We start from the raw sequence: 20,351 nt of genomic DNA, 5'->3' as shown, positions 1-20,351 counted from the left end.
CTGGAAAGGATCACAACAGACTTACATTTCTTTCTTGTGCCTCCCCTGATGATGTGATTATTACACGAAAGTGCACTTGGGAACTTCTGGGGTTTCATTTTCCCCGTGGACTCATAGGAATATATAAATATATATATATATACATATGTGTATGTGTGTGTGTGTGTGTGTGTGTGTGTGTGTGTGTGTGTGTGTGTGTGTGTGTGAAGACAATGTACTCCACGCCCTTACGCTTGTATATGTACAACTTAACATGGCGTCTCCCGGAAGTGAAAATATTCTTCAAAAAAAACAAAAAAACTTCAGATTCCAAGACGACCGTTACGTGGAGTGTGGACGCCCCCACCACCACCACCACCACGCACAACATTCCACCCACCACATTAACCACACAACCTTCATACCACACACCGATGAATAACATCATTACTAGGGTGAGGAGAGAGGGTGGGTGCTGTTACCTACCATTCACAACCATCATTGGTCGCCGAATACCACTCCATCAGCTTATCTTTAACGGCCCGTGCAACGCTTGGCTGAGATCGGCGTCATGAGCCATATGTATTATATATATATATATATATATATATATACTGGTACCTCCTCGGTGGCTGTCTCCCGCTCCTCCTTGTACCATGAACCACCCAGGTACCAAGGCTCCATAATGCCCCCACCCCTCCCTATCAACCAGGTAACCAGACTTCCTGGTACAGCCTACCAGCCGGATACCATCCAAAGAACCATCACTGGACTTAAGGGTCCTAGCGACACGAGGCCCACGGGCCAGAGGGCGCGGCCTGGTGCGGCCCGCGGGCCAGAGGGCGCGGCCCACTGCGGCCCGCGGGCCATTGGGTGCGGCTAGCTGAGAGTACGAGCGTGGGGGTGTGGGGGTGTGGGGGAACTGACCAAAGAGGGTGAGGGGGAGGGAGGGGGTATAACAAGGTGAAGGGGGTAGTATGACAAGGCAAGGAATGGGGGGGGGGGGATGGTTTCTGGAAGGGGTATGACAGGGGGGAAGGGGTAGTATAAGGCAATGAAGGGGAGGGTGTATGGCGGGCACACCAGCCAGTGTGGGGAGGGCCTCGTCTCGCTGAAACAGCCAATATAGACCATCATGGCAGCTAAAACATTATACCCTTGTGTACACTCTGCACTAACAATGGAAGCTAAACCGTAAATCTAGAAGCTAAAGACTAAGACAGAAAGCTAAACCTTAAACCAGGAAGATAAACCCTAAAACAGAAGGCTAACATTGAAATAGAAAGCTAAACATCAAAATCAAAACTAAACCCTAAATCAGAAAGCTAGTGATAAAACAAAAAGGTAAACCCTAAACAGAAAGCTAGCGATAAAACAGAAAGCTAAACCCTAAAACAGAAAGCTAAACACTAAAACAGAAAGCTAAACCTTAAACCATAGAGCTAACAGCTCTTCATACTTCAACATTCCAGACTCACCACACGCCACCAGGATCTCCACCACACTGTGTGTGTGGGAGAAAACTAGACCCACCACACGCCACCAGGATCTCCACCACAGTGTGTGTGTGGGAGAACCCCAGACCCACCACCAGGATCTCCACCACAGTGTGTGTGTGGGAGAACACTAGACCCACCACACGCCACCAGGATCTCCAGCACACGTATAAAAAAAAGAAAGGACCCGGCTCCGCTCTTTTCCCTCAACCGCACTACAGTCTGTCACTTATATTTACATCAGACGCGTCACTACTTGAATACGACAACGTGTATAGTAGCGTTCATACCACGCCTCTGTGTGTGTGTGTGTGTGTGTGTGTGTGTGTGTGTGTGTGTGTGTGTGTGTGTGTGTGTGTGTGTGTGTGCAAAATCACCCATTTGTACAGTATGGGGAGGGACCATTACACTCGTGGGTCCCCCCCCCCCCTCCCCACCACCTCTTGAACATTCTCTACTGCCGTACAACATTTCAAACTCCTGTATGTTGTCCACATTCGTCCGTCATCCCACACATCCACCCATCACACGCTAGAAAAATGCTTGTTTACATCATTCATAACAAGTTTTGTGTTCAGTCCTCTGCTTACCCTATCCTTACATCTCTCTAAGACCTGTTCACTGTCTACATCATCAAGCTAGCTTTAACATGTTAAAGGTTGTGATCAGGTCACCCCTCACTTTTCTCTTTTCCAAAGGAGGCCCTTAACCTTTTTCCTTTACTTCAGCCTCTCTTAATTCTGGTAAGAACTTCGTTGCATTTCCTCTGGTCATTCTCCATGAGCTCTTTGTTCCTCCCTGGATGCGGTGACCAGACCTGAAATTCATATTCCAGCTCTGGCCTTATATAGGAGAGGAACAGCTTGCTGAATCTTTCCTTATGCAGATAACTGAAGGCCATTCTAACAGTTGCCAACAGAAAGTTTGTCTCTCTTGACAATTTTTTTCCTAATGTGGGGCTCGGGCGATCACAGGTCCCTATCACACACACACACACACACACACACACACACACACACACACACACACACACACACACACAAACACACACACACACACACACACACACACACACACACACACACACACACACAGAATCCTGAAAGTAAATTCCTGCTCGATAATTATAACAATCATATTCAGGCATTCTCTCACATCATCCCAACCTCATATATTTACATTCGCTTGGGTTGAATTTCATGAACCATGTGGAGTGTGCTTGGGTCCCTTAGCAAAGTGATGCAATCCTTGCTTGCTTTACACTTCCCTCACGACCTGGGCATCATCTGCAAACATATACTCAGGTGGCAGTCAAACCTTCGAGCGAGTTATTCACATAGGACGAGTGACGTCCCAACACACAGCCCTGCAGCACTCAGCTGGTGGCCTCCACCCATGTGGAGAAGGCTACTTTGGCATCATGTGTCCATTGTTCCCTTCCATTAAGATAATCTATCCACCGGAGGAGGTCTCCCCTTCATGACTGCCTCCCATGCGGGACAGTGTCAAATGCTTCCTGGCATATCCAGAAATAAATAATCCACAATGCCTTCCCACTTGTCAAAGACAGAGCTCACTCTCTCGTAGAAATCTTAAAGAGGTTCGTTACACACGACCTCCTTTCCCTAAAACCGTGCTGCTTCTCACCTAAGTCATTTCTCCTCTGTAGAAAGTCATCCATTTCCTTACTGATTATCTTTTTCAATATCTTAACGGACCACATTCATCATCATGATGACCGGACCACAGTTCAGCGCCGCTTCCCTTTCTCCTTGCTTAAAGTTGGGCACGATATCCACCCCCCCCCCCCCCCCCCTGTGACTCTGACTTTCTCCAGCGACACTCTGCATAGTATTTCAACAGGTTCGTCTCGTTTATCTATACACACACACACACACACACACACACACACACACACACCCACATATTCAGCACATATGATGGAGCTTCACCATTACCATGAGCCCTGTATGGGTCAAATCTCTTTCGTATTCCGGTGTCTTAATATTTCCTGAGACCTTCCATCACTTCTTACTAGTGTTAGGGCCAAAGTGGCTCCCACTGTGAATAAACTTTTAATGGTGGCTCCCACTGTGAATGTACTTTTAACAGGGGCTCCCACTGTGAATATATTTTTAACAGGGGCTCCCACTGTGAATATATTTTCAATAGTGGCTCCAACTGTGAGTATACGTTTAATAGTGGCTCCCACTGTGAATAAACTTTAATGGTGGCTCCTACTGTGAATAAACTTTTAATGGTGGCTCCCACTGTGAATATACTTTTAACAGGGGCTCCCACTGTGAATATATTTTCAATAGTGGCTCCAACTGTGAGTATACCTTCAATAGTGGCTCCCACTGTGAATATACTTTTCAATCTGGTTGTTTTTCCGTTCCTCACATCATATCTTTACATCAAACTCAACAATTCTTCTCTCTGAATCCCTTAGCCTCATTTGCTGTTGCTCTTAAATTGGCAATTTACTCGTGTGTGTGTGTGTGTGTGTGTGTGTGTGTGTGTGTGTGTGTGTGTGTGTGTGTGTGTGTGTGTGTGTGCATTCTTAAAACCAATAACGACTTTATGAGGAAAGAAGCTGCTGGTTGTAGGTCACACACACACATCACACGTCATAATGAGGACACTGTGAGGTAGGAGGCCAGACATACCTCTCATAAAGAGGACAGTGTGAGGTAGGAGGAGAGACATAACTCCTCATAATGAGGACAGTGTGAATTAGGAGGCTGCTGGCTGGCTGGCCGGAGGCGACTCACACCTCCTCATAATGAGGACAGTGTGAGGTAGGAGGCTGCTGGCTGGCAGGCTGGCTGGCTTGAGGCCACTCACACCTCCTCACATAACCTCAGGAATGCCACTTCCGCCAAGGGGCAGAGGGGCAGAGGGGCAGAGGTCGGCACGCTGACGAAGGAGCACCGAACTTTCTTTACCGTGGCCGCAGGCACACGCCGCCTGGGGCGCCTGAACCCCCAAGAGTCCGGGAGGATATATCATCACTATCATCATCATCATCATCATCATCATCACTATCATTATCACTATCATCATCATCATCACTATCATCATCATCACTATCATTATCATCACTATCATCATCATCATCACTATCATCATCATCACTATCATTATCATCACTATCATCATCATCATCACTATCATCACACATCGTCATGATGAAAGCCACGACATATCATGACTTTTCCTTACAACATTTCTACAACATCACAACCACCATAGTCCAATCACCACCACCACCCCCCTCATTCAATCACTCCGCCATCGAATCACCACCACCCACCACTACCTTCATCCAATCACCCCACTATCCAATCACCACCACTACGCTCATCCAATCAGTAGGACAGGAAGCAGGAAGCCTGCTTGTGGAGGTTCCTGGTGCCTGGCCAACAACATAGAGAGCGGGCGGGCTGGCAGCTGGGCGGACCACCATCACCAGCGGACCACAGGCCAAAGGTCAGGGAGAACCACCCAGCACCGCCGACCTCCCGCCTCACCCCGACCTCCACCCCCCCACCATAACGGACCTAGGGATGTCACACCCCCACACCATAACGGACCCAGGGATGTCACATCCCCGCGCACCATAACGGACCCAGGGATGTCACACCCCCACACCATAACGGACCCAGGGATGTCACACCCCCACACCATAACGGACCCAGGGATGTCACACCCCCACACCATAACGGACCCAGGGATGTCACACACCCCGCACCATAACGGACCCAGGGATGTCACACACCCCGCACCATAACAGACCCAGGGATGTCACACACCCCGCACCATAACGGACCCAGGGATGTCACATCCCCGCGCACCATAACGGACCCAGGGATGTCATAGCCCCCGCACTATAACGGACCCAGGGATGTCACACCCCCACACCATAACGGACCCAGGGATGTCACACCCCCACACCATAACAGACCCAGGGATGTCACACCCCCCGCACCATAACGGACCCAGAGATGTCAACCCCCCGCACCATAACGGACCCAGAGATGTCAACCCCACCAAAACGGACCTAGGGATGTCACACCCCCACCATAACGGACCCAGGGATGTCACACCCCCACCATAAGAGTTGATGAAGTAAAGCTGGCACCATTACGAAGGATGTCAGGCTGCCAACAAAAGGGAGCCAATGATGTCAGGCTGCCATCAATAGGAAGCCAATGATGTAAGACCGCCAGTATTATAGTTAATGTGTCACATGAACATCATTTTGGAATGAATGATGTCACGATGTCACCAGAAGTTAATGACGTCAGACTACCACCGCACAGGAGTGAATATCCTCAGATTGCCGCCACAACACATCAAGTGATGTCAGACATGCCCTTAAACGAATTAAGTGACGTCAGACTTGCCTTTAAACGAATCAAGTGACGTCAGACTTGCCCTTACACGAATCATATGACGTCAGACCTGCCCTTTAACAAATCAAATGCTGTGAGACCGGAGCCATGGCAACATGACGTCAGCACAGCACTGATGTCACCAGGGAATTCCCTACCGACACGAAGTCACTGCGTAGGGTAATGAGGAAATGACCACAACAGATGCATCAAATGACTTCAACCGTGGATTTTGGGGCAACAGCTTACATGCTTATAAACAAAAACAACAACAAAAACAAAAAACAAAGACAAAAAATACGAGAGGACACCCTATTGAGAGAGAGAGAGAGAGAGAGAGAGAGAGAGAGAGAGAGAGAGAGAGAGAGAGAGAGAGAGAGAGAGAGAGAGAGAGAGAGAGAGCAATAAGGCGGGAAGACGTTTGAACACAAATCGGGACACAAAAGGCCCAGGAATTCGAACTCCAGTCAACACACGAACAATTTGAGAGGTGAGGGGGACCCGCCTCGAGCAGGGGGGCCAGGCGACCCTGCCTGGCCCCCTGGTGACCCCTCACGGGGAGGGAGAGGGGGGGGGAGAGGAGGAAGGGATGGGGGAAGGGGGGGGGGGAAATGAAGACAGAGAACGGGAAGATGAAAATGCTTCCGCTTCAGAAGAAACCGCACTTGACTACCAACAAGGCCCCTGGGCCAACACTGTGTTACGGACGTGAACGAACATGTGATGACAAAGAAATAAGGCAAACATACTGAAAAAAATATATTTCATCATGAATGAAATAGCACAAACAGATATCGTCATGAACATACACAAGATGAGGCCTTCGACATCCCAACCTCTCTCTCTCTCTCTCTCTCTCTCTCTCTCTCTCTCTCTCTCTCTCTCTCTCTCTCTAGCGAAGGAACACGGGCCACTGATCACGGACGCCTTGAAAAAAGCCCCTTCGCATCTGACCACATTTCTTACAGTCAGTTTATATCAACGTTACAGAAATGGTACATCTTACAAAATCATCTTCGCTGGGGATCTAAGCAAAATGATTCACCGTCATTAAATCACGAGTCACGAGAATACGAGGAGTTTAATGGTACTGAGAGAAGCGATCGGATGCGGCATAAAGGCGCTCACTGTCCTCAGCACCGGATTGTGGCGCCTCATAACACACTACTCCTCCTACGTGATACGTGAGACAAAGGTAATGGTTACACTCCCCATCTTCGCCCACGGGGGCCAGACTCTCCCATGTCTTTGCACAGTCGAACTCAACCAGGATACTGCTTTCCTCATTCCGCAATGCTGTACACGGCCGGGAGAGCGAACAATGTTCAGTGCGAGAGCAAGTACGAGAACGAGGTGAAGAAAATATATATATATATATATATATATATATATATATATATATATATATATATATATATATATATATAATCTATTGAGAGAAGTAAATGGAGAGGCGACGGGTCATAACCCTGGGGTACATCAGAGACGACAGGGTAGGAATGAGAAGTCGCTCCATCAGCGATAACTGTGACCCCAGAACAGACAAGGTTCCGTACGCGGTCCAGTACAGAGAGGAGCAGAAAAACCAAGGTAAGGGACGTTTAGCACCATAACCCTTAGGTCACAGCCTATCATACATTTTGCAGATGTCGAGGGTCGTGAGGGGTTAATGATCACCCAAACTCATTGGAAAATGACACTAGGTGGTTTAACACAGGAGAGAACCACCAGCAGACGTTGAACGGTGAACACTTTGGTGATGATAGGAAAGATGGGAGTGTGGTTCTGCACGTTTAAGAGAGCGAGTCGAGGAGACTTTTGAGACAGGGAGCATGAAATGAAGAGGATTGGAGCGATGGTGAGACTCGTCATGCTTCCAAGAAGAAGGGAAAGTTTGTGGGTTGTTTTTTTTTTTTTTTACACCTACGAAAATAGTCTTCCTCCCTCGCCCGACGCTGACCGACCCAGCACCGTTACTACGCTAACCAGTGACTCTACGTTGACTAGTGACTCTACGTTGACTAGTGAGTCTACGCTGACCAGTGACTCTACGCTGACCAGTGACTCTACGTTGACTAGTGACTCTACGCTGATCAGTGACTCTACGTTGACTAGTGAGTCTACGCTGACCAGTGACTCTACGCTGACCAGTGACTCTACGTTGACTAGTGACTCTACGCTGACCAGTGACTACGCTGACCAGTGACTCTACGTTGACCAGTGACTCTACGTTGACCAGTGACTCTACGTTGACCAGTGACTCTACGTTGACCAGTGACTCTACGTTGACTAGTGACTCTACGCTGACCAGTGACTCTACGTTGACTAGTGACGCTACGCTGACCAGTGACTCTACGCTGACCAGTGACTCTACGTTGACTAGTGCCTCTACGCTGACCAGTGACTCTACGTTGACTAGTGACGCTACGCTGACCAGTGACTCTACGTTGACTAGTGACTCTACGTTGACTAGTGACTCTACGCTGACTAGTGACTCTACGTTGACCAGTGACTCTACGTTGACCAGTGACCCAGCTCGGGGCCGAGGGAGACCTGCAGCAAGGTTTCATCGCACCGGCGGGTTAACACCCAGGTCCTCACCTCCGCGGAGGACACCAACCAACCAACCAACCAGCGAGTGGTTGCATTCCTACCCTTGGTCAAGCCCCTGGCTTCGAATCCCCGCGAGGCCTAGAATCCGGTGGCTCTATTTCAAGGCAAATATTGAGGTAAGTGCGGTGGATGAAGGTATCGGCGTGGTATAAATGATGGGCCACGAAGGGTCGGGATATGAATTGTCTGGAGCCGCGATCCGCCGTCAGCTCTTCGAAAATGGCTGGGTCGGGACGCTCCTCCTTCTCATCAAGGCCTGGCGCATGGGTACTACCGCCCTCCCGCCGTGGCCAAGGGGGAAGCGGCACTCTACCACAACCTCACCACTGGCCACCTAGCCACACGAAACACCTCTGGCGCTATGGGGGTGCGGCCCGGCCACTACCACTACTACCACACCACTGGAGGTGCGGCCCGGCCACCACCACACCACTGGAGGTGCGGCCTGGCCACCACCACACCACTGGAGGTGCGGCCCGGCCACTGCCACTACTACCACACCACTGGAGGTGCGGCCCGGCCACCACCACACCACTGGAGATGCGGCCAGGTCACCACCACGCCACTGGAGATGCGGCCCGGCCACCACTACTACCACTACCACACCACTGGAGGTGCGGCCCGGCCGCTACTACTACCACTACCACACCACTGGAAATACGGCCCGGCCACCACCACCACCACACGTCCACCACTTCTGTCCCACCTATCCGTTCTATTCTCTCTCCCACCACCACCGAGTTAGCTGACTGCACACCTGCACACAGCTGTGTCTACGACCCCGGAGAGTGGACACCTGCGCACACATACCACTGCACAACGGGCTTAGGGCAAAGTCACATCTACACACCTATGGAGCCCGTCTACACACATGTCAGGCACATCTGCAAGCTTGCCAAGCATGTATACACAAATGTCAGGCACTTCTACACACCTGTCAAGTCCAACTACACACCTGTCAAGCCCATAGATAACCTCATCAGCACATATGTTTTGCTGTCAAGCAAACTGTCCACTTGTCAAGAACACGTCTTGCATGCAATACACACACACACACACACACACACACACACACACACTGTCCAGCATCGTAGCATGTCTTTACCAGCACACACCAGCCTCCATCACCCTGGTCCAATCTGAGATGACCCAGCTTGCTCTTGACCTCCTGCTTGACCTCTGACCTCAGTTCCTGCAGCCAACTTTAATACCGTCCCTCCCTCGCCCCCCCCCCAACTCTGCTGGGTGACCAAAGCCACGAGAACACGTCATGGAAAACCGAATTCTATCAACACATACGGTCGGTGTGTGTGTGAGTGTGTGTGTGTGTGTGTGTGTTAGTGTGTGTGTGAAGGTGCTTTTCGCCCTCCTCCCCCTCTCCCCCACCTCTGTTATTCCGCTGGGCCTTTAAATCAACTGTGATGTGGCGGCCAGGGAGGCGTATGTAGCAGGACCTCCAGCACCACCACCACGCGCCTGGGAGGGCGCGGAGACTGTGGTGGTGGTGGTGGTGGTGTGGAGCACTGGCTGGTGGAGGAGTGGGCGTGAGGCACGTGGTGTTGGCAGTGGTGGACATCGAGTGTCGTGTGGCGGGGTCCGGACGTGGAGCAAAAGTGGTCGCGCAATACAGAAATACATGGAGGTGGTAGGAGACGGAGACAACAGCAGACATGTGAAGAACACAAAATACGCGGTCTTGGATCTCAACAGTATCCTTTTTTCAGGTTCCTGCAGCGTCCTCGGCACCAGAGAGTGGGAGGCCTGGTTCCCCCCTACAGTGAGCGGACTGGCGCACGGGTGATGTTGACAGAATTTCAAGAATGGCAGGCTTTGTCCACCATCTTTAGAGACCTTGGCACCTCGAGAGCAGAATGGTTTCCAACTTGTGACCTTCCATCCACGACTCATTAGAACCACGAGCGGGAGAAAGAGAGAGAGAGAGCAGCCACACTTTCTACTTCAGAGCCTCAACGTGGCTATTAACAAGGGGAGACGACCCCTATTATCGACTCAAAAGCCTGTTTGAATAATTGGAAATGCTCAATGACCCTTAACCCTTCTTCCAAACACGTCTTCAGTAACGTGTGTATAAGTTTTTCTTACCAAATATGTAAGTAAAGGAAGAAGACTCGACTGAAAACATATCAGGCCAACTTCGAAAACGAGAAGTTATTTTTCAGCCTCCAATATGAGCCCTTCCCCAGCCCACTTGCTATGGCATGGGCGAGCCACCACAGGCAGACAGCTTCCCCAGCCAGAAGGCGTGAGGTACAATGACCGTAGAAATCATGTATGGGTGTGTAGGGAATAAGGGCACCCCCCTGGGTGGGGTGGAGGGGTGTTATTAGTCGTATCTGGGGCGAGCGGTGTGTCTCCCAGCGCTGTCTACTGACCCGGGGTCACAGGTCACCCGCGCAGGTTAACCGAGACGCCATTGAAAGCTACGAGGGATAATGGGCTGGGACGCTTCGGCCCAGAGTGAGGGGAGAGGCAGCCGGGCATGTGGAGACCAGGAGGGCGTAGGCACTGGAGAACAGAGGGTTTCCACGGACTCCAGCAGACGGGATATGGAGGCCAACGGGAGACAGACGAAGAAACAATTTCGTTTCCTTTTCGGTCCACTCTGTGTGTGTGTGTGTGTGTGTGTGTGTGTGTGTGTCTGCATACCCTACCACACACCTCGCTTTCTTATCACGTTACGTCCTCTGGTTGTTCTATCCTCACATCTTTATAGAAACTGTTGCCTTCTTATCTATCAAACTGGTGTGAAAACTTCGGGGTTATGATCATATCACCCATCACTCTTCTCTCTTCCACGGCGGACACAATGTTCAGGCCTCTAGCCTTTCCATGTAGCTCACCTCTCTCGTTTCAGGTCAACTTTGTGCCCGTCTTTGACCATTCTAGCTTACTTGTGCTTCTTCAGGTATGGTGACCAAAGCTGACAAATAGATTTGAGTTCTGGTCTAATGTAAGACATGAACATCTTACTGCTTCCTTATCCATTGTTACGAAGACGTGTGTGTTTGTATCTATTTCTTATCAGGGCGAGGAGTGATGCCTGACGCTGGCTCGGAGTTTCTGTCCACCCAGCATTTTACGAGAGTGTAACTACGCCGAGACTCTGGGACCCTCCAACCAATGAGAACTTCCCCTATATTTCTATAGCCAATCGAAATGTAAGGTTTATAGCAGCAAGGGCGAACGCTTGTCTTCTGGTACCCACAACACCCGCTGAGACTTGATTCCTTTCTCTGAAGCCCAGCGAGGTGGGTGGTGTCCCCTGCTGTAAGTCCTGCTGTGTTGTAAGCCTGTAAGCCCTGCTGTGCTATAAGCCCGTTACCCTAGTGTTGTGCTGTAAGCCCGTTATAATCATCAGTGTAATGTTATCGAAGAACTGCCATAGAGGAAAAAGAACTCCTGGCTTGAAATCTTATCTGAAATGTTAAGTCATGTACGAATGTTATCTTATGTTCAATGTTAAACTCACTTTCAATGTTAACGTAATGTTTCATGCTTGATTTATGTGCCTATCTTTGTACACTTGAAATCTTTCATTATAAGTAGATTTAGTGTAATGCTGGTCTTTAATTCAATCCCATAACTTTATTATTGTGTTATCCTGAGTTGTGCAACTTGACAAATCTATAACGTCCTTGCAAGACAAGGAACAGTAGTATTTGTAACATATGTTACTGGCGACCTTGCCTGAATAAGTGTTGAATTTGTAACACCATGTATTTGGATCGTATTTCAATATACTCGCCAGCAGACAGTCTGTCTCCGCTGCTACTCTCCCAGTGTGGGACTCTGGCGACAAGTCTGGGAAGGTTTCAACTCCCAAGTTAAGTTTACTAAAACCCAAAGTCGCACCTGTGTCCAAAAAACACTTGAGTTATCCTTCATAAGACATTACTTAAGACACAGTTCCTTCTTCCAAAACACTTCTAAGGTCAACACAGAACATATTACAAATTAGACGACTTATCACGAGGTGTATATTATCAACCAACAGCCTCTCCATGGTGAAATTTTTTCTTGGAATAACTCATAAGTCAAAAAGCGGGAAGATCATACATTGTGTCAGAAGTCGAGCGGATAACATCAGCAGCGACCATTATGAGTGGCGACCAGTATGAAGCGGCTGCCAATACGTGTAGCGATCAATGTAATCGACGACTAACATAATTGGCGGCTAATTTCAGTGGCGACCACCATAAGAGGCGGCCAGTGTAAGTGGCGACCCATAAAAGTGGCGACAATATCGGTGGTGGGCACTGATACATGACCTAACTATAGCACACTCAGATATATATATATATATATATATATATATATATATATATATATATATATATATATATATATATATATATATATATAAAGTGGATACTACAACACACATAACCTCAGTCCACAAAACCACTCGAAATAACTCGAAGCTAAAACTATAATCACTCAGGCTTAAATATAAAGGACAACAAGCGTAGGTGACATTACAACTATACTGCCAGTGTAACTGTACCAGCTACAACACCTGAACCCACTCTAAAAGCAACAGCACAACCCCAGCTATGACAACAGTTATCATCACAACACACGCAACACTGTTTCAGTCACCCCCCACACGTCTGGGAGCAACGCCCCAACAGAAAACGGAGGTAAACATCACCGGACCTGACGCTGGGAGAAGTCCATCTCAAGTGATCTTACCTTCCCTTGTGTTATGTATAACTAGCCATGGTTTAAGGGGCCCGTCTCTACCCCCACAGCTGGGTCTGGGGCCTTATCTTACCTTATGTATATACCTGACGATGGTTTGGGAGGTCTTCAACCTCCACAGCTGGGTCTGAGACCTTACCTTACCTTACGTATACTTTACGATGGTGACGGAGGTCTTTTGCCCCAAAGCTGCGTCTGGGACAAAGTTGTCGTGTTGCTCCTCTGCTGTCAGGATGTTGGAGACTGCACCCCGGAGCGACGTCATTACATCAAGACGTGGAGGTAAAACTCTCGCACGCGAACTTCAAAACTTGACTCGCTTGCCCAACGCCCTACTCTTCCTCTTCTATAGAGGTATTACTTTGGGTTTTGATCCCGAGAGCTGGCTGCCTGTGTGCCCCCCACCACTAGTTACACCACGCAATACTCGGCAAGCTGCTGCGTCACATGATTACTATGTGGCCGTCGGTAGCTCAAGCGTGGGCCGTTTTGATAACTGTTTCTTTTCCTACATCTCGAAGCTTTGGAAATCTCTACCCTCTCATGTCTTTCCAAATGACTATGAACTGACACACTGTAAAAGACAGGTCTTTCGCTTCCTCCAAACTTCGAGAACACTTTCCCTAGTCTCTTCTTTTTCCCGTTCATTAACCTCTCAATATACCATTTAAGGCCAGGCCGTTGATGTGGACTGTTGTCAATGATTGGAACTTCCAACGAAAAAAAGGGGAAAAAAACGACGTATATACGCCAGCCTTTTTTTTTTTTTTTTCAATACTTCTCGCTTGTACCGTCCACTGCTCTTTCTTATTGCTGCAGTCAACGTATAAGAATATTGGGAGTGCTTTCTCTTACTGTATTTATCACAATTCGATTTCAAAAAAGCAATATTGTGTAGGATCCTCCATACCTGTCGTGCAAGAAGGGTACTAATATCGAGTTCAAATTGGGGAACCAAGGCTTCGAACTTGTTGCAAACGTACAATACGATACAGCTCCCCCGTCTGCCCCATGGGGTAGTACACCTTCGGTGATTTCAGCCACTCCCAGTAATTCAGATCTCAATGTGGGCCTGGGAAGAGATCTTTGCACCCTTGCTAACTGAGCAGCATCGCCTGCCTTGAAAAGGTAACATGGAACACAAGAGTTAGCAAAAGTAATGGGAGTATTACAGAACTGGAAGGCGTCATCAATGGGTATACTTGTCTTATCTTGAGGTCCCACAGAATCCATCCCACCTCCCCACCCATCCAGCTGTGTCATCATACTTCACCAGGCACTCAAGTGTGTCATCATACATCACCAAGCACTCAAGTGTGTCATCATACATCACCAGGCACTCAAGTGTGTCATCAAACATCACCAAGCACTCAAGTGTGTCATCATACATCACCAGGCACTCAAGTGTGTCATCATACATCACCAGGCATTCAAGTGTGTCATCATACATCACCAGGCATTCAAGTGTGTCATCATACATCACCAGGCATTCAAGTGTGTCATCATACATCACCAGGCACTCAAGTGTGTCATCATACATCACCAGGCATTCAAGTGTGTCATCATACATCACCAGGCATTCAAGTGTGTCATCATACATCACCAGGCACTCAAGTGTGTCATCATACATCACCAGGCATTCAAGTGTGTCATCATACATCACCAAGCACTCAAGTGTGTCATCATACATCACCAGGCACTCAAGTGTGTCATCATACATCACCAGGCATTCAAGTGTGTCATCATACATCACCAAGCACTCAAGTGTGTCATCATACATCACCAGGCATTCAAGTGTGTCATCATACATCACCAGGCATTCAAGTGTGTCATCATACATCACCAGGCACTCAAGTGTGTCATCATACATCACCAGGCATTCAAGTGTGTCATCATACATCACCAGGCACTCAAGTGTGTCATCATACATCACCAGTCACTCAAGCGTGTCATCATACATCACCAGGCACTCAAGTGTGTCATCATACATCACCAGTCACTCAAGCGTGTCATCATACTTCACCAGTCACTTAACTTTCCCATTTTGTTTCATACATCAGTGAATTCTCTCAGAATGCTTCGTCTTGGTGCTTTCTCATACTCAATGTTCATTTCCGCACAATAATAAATAAAGCTCCGTCTAGTGGTAAACTCATTTACAGTTTTGTTTACCGATAAGCAGTTTACTTATCATAATACTTCGAGGATGCGACCGTAGACTGTCTACTCCAATGTTTACAAAGGTAAAGTTTCCTTAATGTGTAGACTAATTACACACACCATATGGTCCGCACAACCTCAAACAACTATGAACTACCAATTCTCCTATACATTCCACTAACTAGAAGCAGTCAAACAAAAGCAAACTCTTAGAAGGCCTTCAAAACATATGTGCAAACACTCCAGATACAAACAGAGAGAACTGTTTGCAATCAGTGGGAGTAAAGGTGTATACAATCCGCAGGTGTAAACACGGCTGTCTGTGTCTCCCTTAACAACCATCCCCGAATTCCTGGCGAACCAATTATGCAAATGACGATGGTTTGGGAGAGAATAAGGAACTTGTACTCCACCGCAATCACCCCCAACTCACTCCCCCAAAGGGAGGAAGGTTCCAACAGAGCCAATCTACAACAGAGGGAAAACAGAAATGGCAACACAGCAATCTCGAGGGAAGGCACACAGCCACTCAATAAAAGAGATGCAACAGAGAAGCTAACATGGCTATGCCAAGCCAAGGCAGACAGCAAACATAGATATGCCATGTTAAGAACACGGAACACAGGAACACCTGGTCACAGAACACAGGAACACCTGGTCACAGAACACAGGAACACCTGGTCACAGAACACAGGAACACCTGGTCACAGAACACAGGAACACCTGGTCACAGAACACAGGAACACCTGGTCACAGAACACAGGAACACCTGGTCACAGAACACAGGAACACCTGGTCACAGAACACAGGAACACTATGGGAGAACACACAGCAGCTGTGTTGCACTCGTGAACAAGAACACTGCACCTATAACAAGAGAGATTATCTAGAAGGTAAGATATACAATGACTACCCCTTGAGCGGTCAACCTCGCTCGTGGTCTAAGTAATAGCTTGAGAGACAGATCTCGCCCTTGGTCAAGTGCTAGCTGCTCCCTTGAGCGGCAGACCCCGGCCTTTGGTAAGCACTAGCTAACACTTGAGCGGGACACCCCCGTCCTTGGTTAAGTACTAACTACCCCTTGAGAGACAGACCTCAACCAACCTTGGTCAAGTGGTAGCTGCTCCCTTGAGGGCGAGAGTCCACCGCTTCCTTGTTCATACCCCAGGCCTTGAGTGCTGGCCAGTAACAGAGAACATAACACGCCATAAGTAACAAATATCGTACATATACCATTGTTATTGGACTTTAAGAACACTTGGGGGTAAACCAGACGACAATAAGGTCTAGCTACGGTCGAGTGTCACATTGTACTCTAGTCGAGAAATGATCCTTATTGAACTGCGTCCAAAGACTCGGGGCAATATAATGCAACCACATCACCTGTGTACCATAACTTAATTATTCCTCAACATCATCGTTTACAAAATAATTCATTTATTTACATAAACACGTCGTGTTACACCAAACAAATAAACACGAGGCCACGAGGCTCAAAGCCTAACAAATACATCGCAAGGATATCAAAAACTGAACAATAACATTAGCAAAACACTGGCCATATACAACACATAACAACACAAAAACCCAACAAATACATTATCAAAATACTGTAACAATTCATACAAAACAAGAACATAAAACCGAACAAATACATTATCAAAATACTGTAACAATTCATACAAAACAAGAACATAAAACCGAACAAATACATTATCAAAATACTGTAACAATTCATACAAAAGAAGAAAAACACAAAACCTAACAAATACATTACAAGAAAAGTGTGGCCTTGCATGTAACACCCACACAACACACAACATTACAAACTCAAACTGTATCTCTGTATTTGCATCAAAAATATGGTGATTAATGGATTAATTTCTTGGACCCAAATTAATTGATTAATAATTCGAATGGTTGATCTGGATAATCCGGATCAGAGGTCCAGTCAAATACTGTGTTTCATACTCACCAAATCCGGATAAAGGTCACCTGTCCGGATGAAAGGAGCGATGTACGGGATGCAAGCGATCAACGCCAAAGATACCGGACGATCACTCATCCGCATACGGCGGGAGCGTGTTGACATGTGCCGGCAACATGTGCGGACAGGAGCAACATGGCCGGATAGAAGGCCGCCTTGCTGGCACGACAAGTGAACATCCGTGGGCACATGCAAGCAGCATGTCCGGACACACAACCCACACGCATCCACAAGGTCGGAAACGCGTCAGTGAAGACCCCCCAAAGCATGAGTCCGGATACGCGAGCAGACCCCTCCGGATAAACGAAGGCACAGAGTGTGAAAGGTCCGGATACGCAAGGAGATCCTCCGGGTAAGCGAATCTCCCCGTGGGAAAGGATCCGGATACGCCAACAGGGGCCCTCCGGATAAGCGAATACCACGAAGAGCATTACGGACTTTTGACGAAGCAGTTCCCATAACACCCTCCCCCCACACACCACACACACACACACACACACACACACACACACATACACACACACACACGGACACACACACACACACACGGACACACACACGGGAAGAACAAGTGACCAGCGGTGTGGCTGGAGGACTCCTTCGTTCATCCTGCTCAACCTACATAATTTCCTCCAAGGATGGACAAGCTACCCTCCCCTTGAACCCCTTAGTGACCAAAATCCGACGGATCAAAGGAGGAAAATGACCCCTACAGGCACACTAACACATCAGCACCTCGGGCCACGATTCCTCTAATAAAAAAAGAAAATGTGTCTTTGTTTAGCAACATCATCATCCTCTGGTGGAGCGTGGGTATACAACGAGGGAAGCGCACACACACACACACACACGGCGGGCGCTGGGCCGACGGTGGATCGCTTCCTACGGCCGCGTTCACATCTCCTGGTATTTCCGACACGAGCGGACGGAAATGATGGCGTAACCGGGGTCACGTTGAACCCGCTCTCCGAGGAGCGAGTACCACAGTAAGGGGCCACTTACTTCCTATATATATATATATATATATATATATATATATATATATATATATATATATATATATATATATATATATTTGTTGCTGTCTCTCGCGTTAGCGAGGTAGCGCAAGGAAACAGACGATAGAATGGCCCAACCCACCCACATACACATGTATATACATAACGCCCACACATGCAGGTGTATACATTTCAAGTTATACATACATATACATACACAGATATATACACATAGAGACACATGTACATATCAATACTTGTTACCTTCATCCATTCCCGTCGCCACCTCGCCACACATGAAATAACACACCCTCCCTCCTCCTTTCCCCCCCGCAAGGTAGCGCTAGGAAAAGACAACAAAGGCCACATTCGTTCACACTCAGTCTCTAGCTGTCATGTATAATGCACCGAAACCACAGCTCCATTTCCACATCCAGGCCCCACAAAACTTTCCATGGTTCACCCCAGACGCTTCACAGATTCCTTTGAGTCCATTGGGAAATGAAACACGGTAAGTTCCCAAGTGCACTTTCGTGTAATAATCACATCATCAAGGGAGACACAAGAGAGGAATACAACAGTCAGTTGATATACAAGAAATTGAAAACAAATTGTAAAATTTTTCTGGGAATCAAAGAACGTTCTTCTCTTTACAGCCCACACCAGAAGACCCGCCCACACCAGAAGACCCGCCCACACCAGAAGACCCGCCCACACCAGAGGACCCACCCACACCAGAAGACCCGCCCACACCAGAAGACCCGCCCACACCAGAGGACCCACCCACACCAGAAGACCCGCCCACACCAGAAGACCCGCCCACACCAGAGGACCCGCCCACACCAGAGGACCCATCCACACCAGAAGACCCGCCCACACCTGGAAACCCGCCCACGCCAGGACACCCGCCCACACCAATAGACTCGCCCACACCAGAAAACCCGCCCACACCTGGGGACTCGCCCACACCAGGAGACCCGCCCACCAACTAAACAAACTCACAAACCTATACACACACACACACACACACACACACACACACACACACACACACACACACACATGGTGTCTACAGCTCACATATGTCTTTCTTTTTTGTAGAGAACACTCCAAGTGATGAGTGCAAACAATATGCCACATCTCGACAAGCAAACAGCACCACCTGTTTACAGTGAGGTGGTCAGGTCTGACGCGGTGAGGGAGATGGCCAGGATGCGTCGCGAAATGAGAAAGACACGATGAAAGAAAAGACAAGAGAGAAATAGATCAAACACAAGAGGAATGGGTGACATTCTCAGCCGGGAACCATGCCTCCTGCCCATCACTTGCCTCTACCATGAGAACCATGCCTCCTGCCCATCACCTGCCTCACCATCAGAACCATGCCTCCTGCCCATCACTTGCCTCTACCATCAGAACCATGCCTCCTGCCCATCACTTGCCTCTACCATGAGAACCATGCCTCCTGCCCATCACCTGCCTCACCATCAGAACCATGCCTACTGCCCATCACCTGCCTCACCATCAGAACCATGCCTCCTGCCCATCACCTGCCTCACCATCAGAACCATGCCTCCTGCCCATCACTTACATCACCATCTCCCACTCGACAGCCGAAGTCGAGCAGGGAGGGGGATTCGACAACCGGTGGTGGTTACTGTGGAGTGATGGGTCGAGATTTTTGGCGGTGTGGATGGATATGGAGGCGTCCGTGGCAAGAGAGGGTGGAAGAATGTGGAGGCGTCCGTGGCAACAGAGGGTGGATGAATGTGGAGGCGTGGCAGCAGCGGGTGGATGAATGTGGAGGCGTGGCAGCAGAGGGTCCCGAGTTCCTGGAAGGCGAAGGTCCACTGACGTCAGCACGAACACCCACCATTCATACCTCCCCAGCCACACAACCAGAGCCCACCATTCACACCACCAACCCACCATTCATACCTCCCCAGCCACACCACCAGAGCCCACCATTCACACCACCAACCCACCATTCATACCTCCC

The 20,351-nt window shown here is 48.5% G+C and overlaps 1 protein-coding gene across 2 annotated transcripts in view; it reads right to left on the bottom strand.

Annotated features, from left to right (window-relative positions):
• Exn (Ephexin) overlaps positions 1-20,351 on the bottom strand; it is a 297,401-nt gene that overhangs the window by 201,278 nt on the left and 75,772 nt on the right. The window lies entirely within an intron of this gene.

The sequence above is a fragment of the Panulirus ornatus genome, chromosome 66, assembly GCF_036320965.1.
Source record: "Panulirus ornatus isolate Po-2019 chromosome 66, ASM3632096v1, whole genome shotgun sequence".
NCBI lineage: Eukaryota > Metazoa > Arthropoda > Malacostraca > Decapoda > Palinuridae > Panulirus > Panulirus ornatus.
The sequence above is the reverse complement of the archived record's forward strand: the minus strand, read 5'-3'. Positions and strand labels throughout refer to the sequence as shown.